Raw genomic sequence first — 8,230 nt, 5'->3', positions numbered from 1 at the left:
TTATCGTGTCGCCTATCTGTTGTTCGCACAATTAGCAGCGAACGCTTGCCAATAGACTGAAAGCACCATGTCGCTTGTCACTTAGTTGGGAACTCCCCCTGTAGCGCGTCGCTTCGGTCTGAGCACCCTTCCTTTAAGGAGCTTTCCGACCGAAGTAACAAGTAGCACGCGAATACGCCATATGAACGTGTCGTTTGCTGTTTGAACCCTCATGTGCAATGAATGCTATTTGACAGTCTGGAAGTGTGTGTCACTAGTGTGACAGTGTGAACATCCCGTGTCGCTTGTCCCAATGGTTTGAAAGTTTTCTTACACTCATGTCGATAGCACTAAGAAAGTTTTTTGGGGTTCCCCTTGTCGTTTCATGGAATCATCATTATCATTTTCGCCGCGATTAGTTTAAAGCGGAAGAAAAGAGACAGTAAATATCCAAAATACAAATGCTTCAGTGTGTATATCTTTAAAAGAAATGATGATGATGATAATAATAATGAACCTAATTCATACACAAAAATTTAGTTGCCAAGAGCATTCCACGCGTATTTTTCTCCCGTATTATTAACGAAAGTATGATGATAACAGGACGTGGTCGACTGTCTAGAATGTTCGTTAATATCTTCGCGACCACTGTACCAAATATCATAGCAATTATCACATTCACAGAAATGCTTCATGTAAAAAAATCAGACGTTGCAGCGAAAACTCCATTTACTTCCATTATAAGCAGACGAATACCAAGCACCGGGTTCAACACCAGCGCCTCTAGCGGATCATTTTCGAGTGGAACCAGCCAGAGCACGCAGAACTGTGCCGTTTTCCACATTACGTTATTCAAGGAGCTGTACAGCAGCGCTAACCTTCTTCTGCACGTTGCTGTGTTGCCAATTCGTCGCGCTGCTGATGGTGTTTTGCCCCAGTGTTGTTTCCTGTTTGTTATGAGCGGAATATAGGAATAACATGCGTGGGAGTAATTGGTGTCGCGTCGTGTATTACCAACAGCATTGTTTCGTCGATAAACGTGTATGTGGCATGTGATGTGACGTTAATTTGTACTCTCGTTGTTCCATTGGGAGCTTTGTGTTTATCAACGCAGTAAGTATCGTACGATGGCGAACAGGAAGGAGTTGGTTCGTAGCGAAGGCAGGGCCAGTAGGGTTCATGAATATTTTCAAAACGAAGCAGAAAACAGTGGTCCCTTGGTAAGTGTGCACAAAGTGCAACAGTGAGTGTCGGAAGCTTGTGGAGTGAGTACGCGAACTGTGCAGCATATTGTTAGGGAAGGCAAATACAGTCTTGAGGCGTCGGGTTCCACGTCATTGGAATCACCGCGCAAACGATTCAAAAGAAACAGTATCACAAAGGCAATCGACGGTTGCGATAAATATATAATAATAAGAATTATCGTCGGGTATTATGTAAAGGGTGAATATCCAAATATGAACAAGTTACGCGTTGATTTGCAAACACAAATAAGCTTTCAGTGGGAAGTTTCGTCGTTGTGGAGGATACTGAAGTCTATGGGATTCAAGTACAAAAAGAGCAACGACGGTAGACGATTTCTGATGGAGAGAGCCGATACCATACGCCTGATATGTCTCTGTTTTTTTAAACCAATTGTTTTTCTGTCTCTTGTCAATGAACCTTTTTATACACTTGATATCATACACTTATCGGTATTCTACTGACTACAAGTTGGGGATAGTACGCATACTCAGGCCAGACGCGAACAATGGGACGTCTGTATTTCAAGGTTCCTTCGATTTCAACTCACCTTTCCCGCTACTCTGGCAACGCTACAGTCTATCTCTCTAACCGGCCTGTATCGTTGCGCTGGATAGGTCGTTTCCCCGCTCCCCACTTCCTCTGCCAGCTTCTAGAGCGCCCGCCGTAAGAACTGAAATGAGGTATAATCATCACTCATTCTCATGGTCGTGACTAGCCAAAAATAACAGAAAACCGACGCTGAAATATAAATACAATACAGTGTATAAAGTCACAATTAGCACATTTTGTATTTTCATTTGTTACCTTCTATATTAAGACACCTTTCCCTCGTTTGCCTAATTGCAACTTTGAGGAAGATTTCATCCCATCCTTCACTACGATTCTGTATGTGTAATTGATTGAGAAAGGATTACAGCCCTTCTCTGAAAAGTGGTGATTATAGGAATATTACGTATTTCATGAATGCATTTAATTTCAATGGAGCTGCATTGAATGAATTATTATGACACACGCGAACATGGACCAACGCAAAGTACGGTTATTCCCCCCATTAAAGTGGAAAATAATAACCATCACCATAGGCATGTTTTGCATTTGATGATGAGACAATTCATACAGTTCTAAACGTTACAAGTAAATGTCAACGGCCTGATATCCCTCCCGGGAACTCTTCCTGTCAGACTGTCCACAAAATTTAAGACTGAACGCTTACTAAAGTAATAGAAATGGGCATCCTTATTTACATTTATCGTTCACTATTCGTACATTTTGTGGTCACAATATTTTTCTCGTTTCGTAATCTTTCAGAACATTTCCCGCCTCTCTAGGTTAATCGTGACGTCGAGGATAAGTGACGAAAGACATAAGAATGACGGAACAAACACAAAAACTATCCATGCATTAGGCTCGTAACTTGCTGCGGCCGTATGCAATTTCCAGGAGCCCTGTCATGGTTGTACAAGTTAGGAGGAAAAAAGGCCATGTTGAGTCGTTGCAAGAAGCACATGTATAATAAGGACCATCAATAATAGTTTACACGATTGGTACGTGTTACGTAAGAGTTCACTGCAGAACTACGACTATGTACAGGTACGTTTCGAAATTTATACAACTTTGAGTGTTCAGTGCGGCCAGAATCCACCTAAAAACTTTGAAAAATTAACATACAAAATTAACGTGGCGCAAACGAAAACTTTTTATTGCTCCTAGTAATTTGCTAGTGCAATCCCTGTGACACTAAAAATGACGATTAATTCTCTCTCTAAATGGACTTGATTAAAATTCGAAATATCGGCAGCATTGGTCACGTTAGGATTTGAACCTTTTTAAAATATACAACTCGTCTTGTTACCTTATTTTATGTAAGAACAGCGGTGCGACAAAAACTAGTCAAAACACGACAAAAGTGAAATAATTTTATTACGCCAGAATGTCGAAAATTCTCGTTCTCTAGTTTTCCACTACTGTCCTTCTTTGCAATGTAAACGTGACGTAGTTGATTATTGTAAAGGCAAAAATCCTATATTGGTAAAAAAGGTAAAGTGCTCCCCTGTGCTTAGCACCACGCCATGAAGGCGTATAGGGGGTGTGGGGGTAACGCCCCACACTTTCTTGATCCGGTCATGAGTGGGGGTGATGTGATCAGCATCACGCCCCTGACCGCCTTTACCCCCCCAGGGTTTCCCCCGGGTACCCATGTTATTCGACGCTGGGTGGGCGCCGGGGCCGCTTCCACCGTTAGAAAAGTTCCCGGATTTGAACCGGCCGGGGATCGAACCCGGGACTTTGAGCATGGTAGTCAGACGCGTTACCGACTGAGCCACCGCGGCTAAAATCCTATATTAGCAAAGCAAAACGCGAAAAAAGCAATGACGATAATTTTCTTCGTGCCCCACTTTTCCCACGTTGACCTTCTTTTATAAGTAGCATTAAAAGTGTGACGTAAATTTGTGGGAAGGTTTGTTTTTCAACCACAACCGAAACATTTGATTTAAAGTATTGGTTGAGCCAAAAATATTGCGAATAAGTAATGAGAGGCAATCTAAGTCGCAATTGAGTACGCAAATTAAATTCATGTTAATACAAGAAACCATAGTCTTTTTAAGAATTGAAAATTCAACACGCATTTAAATTGTTAGTTCTTTGTTCCTTTTTGCGTAAAAAGCCAAAGATTTGTAATTATGAGTAAGTGCACAAGGTGCGCGTTTGTTATTGTTCATGAAGCGCTCTGTGCTATCTGTTCGTTGTTTCTCAAAGAAAATTAAGACTTTGTTACGTGTCGATTTAATGATTGAAATTCCTTGAAATTGTAAATGAGCAATTGTAACATATAATTCGAAATTGTGAATAAAAAGCGTCCTTTTGTTATGAAATATTTTCCGTGATAAAAGATCGATTAGTTATAGAAGAAATGCCTTGATAACTGTGTAGTTAAGACAAAATTACCAGTATAAGAATTTGTACAGTGGGATCCATGAGTATTACCGTGCAAATTGTCCATCACCATGTTCGTGCACTTTATTTGACCCAATAAGACCTTCAAGAATTAAAAGAAAACTCAAAACAAGCTGTTGATAACTTCTGTACAAGCACACACAAAAATCCATCGCTTAAAAACACATAGCATGTATGTGAAATCTTAATGAAAATAGTCATGGACAATTTGCCCAGCAATACTAGTGGATTCCACTGTACAACCTATCTTTGACAATCTTGCGTTGCCATATAGCGAAGGAACGCGCACGCCCTTGTACGTCCTTAAATACCGACTGAAAGTTGGCGTTTGCGTCACTTCGTGCAACGGTTGTTCACATTAAACAATTCAATTGGTTAGTTGATTACTCTTAAGATGTGGCGCCGTGTCCATGCGCACGCATTAAGTTACACAAACACAAGAGTACTATTTTACCAAAAATGATGAACATGTGTGTTTATACTGGATCTGTTTCCAATTGAAGGAAACGTTCCGAGAGCAACCGAACATTGGTAATTCGACAAGCATCTACGTGTAACCGATTGTAAAGTCGACCCTTTTTTTTGGTTTGGTTCGCATATTTAACGTATCCTTTCTGCGACTTGACTTTGCTAATTTCATTGTCCCTTAAGGAAGATAATAATTTGTGATTAGTCCAGCTGGGTTTTAAAGTGCTTTAACATCTTGTGCCCCTTAACACGTTTTCCTTCCAATCATCTCTGGGTTAAACCTGCACTCAACCTGCCTGGACGTTACAAATATAATGGTAGCATCGTCTGGTTGTGATTTCAAGAACCTAACCTTTAATGATAGTCGACCTGGTTATGTTTTATCATCAAATTTAAGTATAATTAAAGAGGTTGCACTGTTGATGTAAATTGCTGAATTACAATTGTTGGATTTTGTAGATATTACTGTGTTAGCATACAAAACTTAATAGGAAGAAGAGAGGGAAATTTAACTTTTCATATAGGGACGCTTGAAGTTTTTTCCCCTCCTTTTGTCTTTGAACTTGATTTATTTTTCATCTAAACAATTTATACATTTAAGTGGACCTTTTTTGATTTTAGCGTCATTATGACTTATGATATACCACCACCTTACCTCCCTTCTAACTTACCACACCCTCACCCTCCTCTGCTTTGGATTTCATACGTGGCTTGGTTATACCATGCGAGCAGAATGTTATTATTGTTTACATTCGTCTCCAAACAATATATATATATGTATTTATCTATTATATAACCTTTTTGGCTTATGCCTAATCTTGTTTTTTCTTATTGATGATTTTGTAGGTTTGTTTGGTATGCATCTTGTCAAGCATTTATGCTACATGTGTACCGGGTTGTTGAGTATGAAATACTATTGATGATTTCCTGTGTACTATTTCTCGATTAGTCATCTGTAATTAATGCTACTTTCCTTTCAGTTCCTGCCTCCTTTGGCTTTTCCTTATCTTTCCTATTTCTTTTCTTCCTCTCTCTCTTTCTTCGTTATGATTAATTAGCCTTTTTTGTTTGCCTTTCATATTTTGGTCTCAACGAGGAAAAATGCAACACCGAGGAATATTTCACCTTTTGGAACCAGTTTTGGAATTATTTCTAAAGCATGATTTGCCAGCTTCATTTATTCTACACATGGATGAAATTCATCAAAAATTATATTCTTCAGTGATAGTGTGCGCTTAAGTGGATATGCGTATGTGTTGTCGTGTCTTCAATGGTTTGACTGGGATGGCAAACCGGAGCGTGTGAGAGTAGTGCATAACATGCTGTAATTTTTTGCTAAAGTTGGTTTCTGCATGTTGTGGTATATCAACATTTTTCTTGTCCACGTCTTTGTTCATGGACATTTGATGCCTATGTAGCTTTTTTTCCAAATTATTGGTGCTCATTGCACTCTATTGTGTGCATGGAAGATTTTCATTTCCACTTATTACCTTGCTTTAAGGCCTTGATTGAAATTAATTTTTATGAATTTTATGGGTGTGGATGAGTGGTCTTTTGGACCAATAAATTGCCTCGAGTAATTGCGTGTGTTTGGAGTTTGGTTATACTCCGTTTATCTATTCCCAAGTGTTTACTATTTAACTATTTAGGCGTAGGGATGTGACGACCTCATCGCCCAGTGACTTGTTCACTGCAGTTAGCCAACCAACAGAGTGAAATGGTCAACATTTTGCTGTGTTGGGATTTACAGAGCTGTCCTGTCATGGCTCTATGAGCGTCCCACAATCGGCAGAAGTGGGGTATGGTTGGTGGACTACAATGTGATCCACCCAGCTAGATCCGAGGGATCCGCTGACCAACGACAGGTGCGGTCCTCCATTCATATTGGGGGTTAGGCGTAGAGCTGACAACTCTGCACTGTAAAAAGACTTGTCAATAAACAGCAATATAAGGCCATGGATGTTCCCAAGGTAAAATATTCCGGAGGTAAAATAGTCCCCCATTCGGATCTCCGGGTGGGGACTACTTTGGGAGGTCCCTGGACTAAGGATAAGATCTACGTTAGGAATAAGGATATTAAATTAGGCACCTGGAATGTTCTGAGCCTTTACCGGCCTGGGGCATTTCAGTGTACAGTCTTAGAAAAAAATACCTGGGCCACGGGACGTAGAATTTCGTAACGTCTTAAAGCCTGTTGTTTATGCAACCCAAATAACAAAATATTCGCTTAAGTTTGCCTGGTGATTCTGAGTTCTCGGGAAGGATTGAGCTTTGATAGCATGAGTCACATGACTCGTGCCCCAGCCACAACAAACAGCTGGGTGCTACGATGCCTCCAGAAGAAAATTTCAGGAACTGGTTTCTTGACAAGAGCTACTCGTAAGGAAATACTATTCTATCAAGTGATATTAGAGTCATTGTCAAGAAGGTTCGCTGAAATGATGGTTCTCATCACATTAACATGCCACACGTTAATTGTTTAAGTCTAGTTCATGCACTGGACCTACAGATTAAAATGGGATTCGAACCAAATGCCTCTCTACTTGGTATTGAATTCGGAAGCCTTTCATTACATGGCGAAGACGTTACTACTACGACATCAGAGAGGCAATGGAACCCCTTGAGAAAGAGATAAGCGAAAATTGCTACCTGACAAACCATATTTGCCCGTAAATTTTAAATATAAGACAATATTTTGTACTGACAGTTTCGAACCGTGGGAGAGGCATATATTTTTTTGTACCATCGTCCATTTCACGAGTTTATAATTCTTCCTCACCGACACGAATAACACGAGTGGTAGAAGAAAAGCGAAGTAAAATAACTGAAACAGAAATAAAAGGAAAAAGCGAAATAAATTTTATTCATAATATTCTGCAGTCACTTGAGTTGTATTCACGGGATGCTATCTTTAAAGAAAGCCGTGGTCTCTTCCTTGTCTTTTTCGCTTTCTTTGTGCTCTTGCTTCCCCTGTCACGATTGGTCTAAAACGAATTAATGCGACGTTAATTAAACAATCCAAACAACGAAACAATGCACAATCAACTGCACAAAACAACATTCCAAATGTTTTCGAATCGGAAAACAATTGAGATGCTGTAAAATGACTTAAGATGCAGTAATAAAGTGGGAATTCTGTACCGTATAGAATTAAATTGGTAGAGATGTTCGATTTGATTGGATGTTTGTTATTTAGATTTGCTATTCTATCACTTTTGGCAAATAGCGACGATGAAGATGAGTGATGCTATGATGAAATTGATGAAGGGACACTTACCAAGGACACCCACGCCCAAGTCGAGATTCTAACCAGGGACCCATGGCATCGTAGGGCGCTGTGCTAACCACTCCTCCATGGAGTGGACATTATAGCATATTTTGTGTGCTCAATTGGGATCAATCAATGGAATGAATAGGCATATTATATGATTAATAAATTCATATCATAATACCACGTCATATTATTCGGCACGAAGTAACATCAGAGACATTCAATCTTGCATTTTTGCCTTTCAACTAATTCTTTGAATTCAGGTTAATCACAACAATAAGATAAATTATGAAGAAAATGATAGTGAATGTG

The sequence above is a fragment of the Lepisma saccharinum genome, chromosome 1 (genome assembly GCF_977018435.1).
Source record: "Lepisma saccharinum chromosome 1, izLepSacc3.1, whole genome shotgun sequence".
Taxonomy (NCBI): Eukaryota; Metazoa; Arthropoda; class Insecta; order Zygentoma; family Lepismatidae; genus Lepisma; species Lepisma saccharinum.
Note: the sequence above shows the minus strand (reverse complement) of the source record.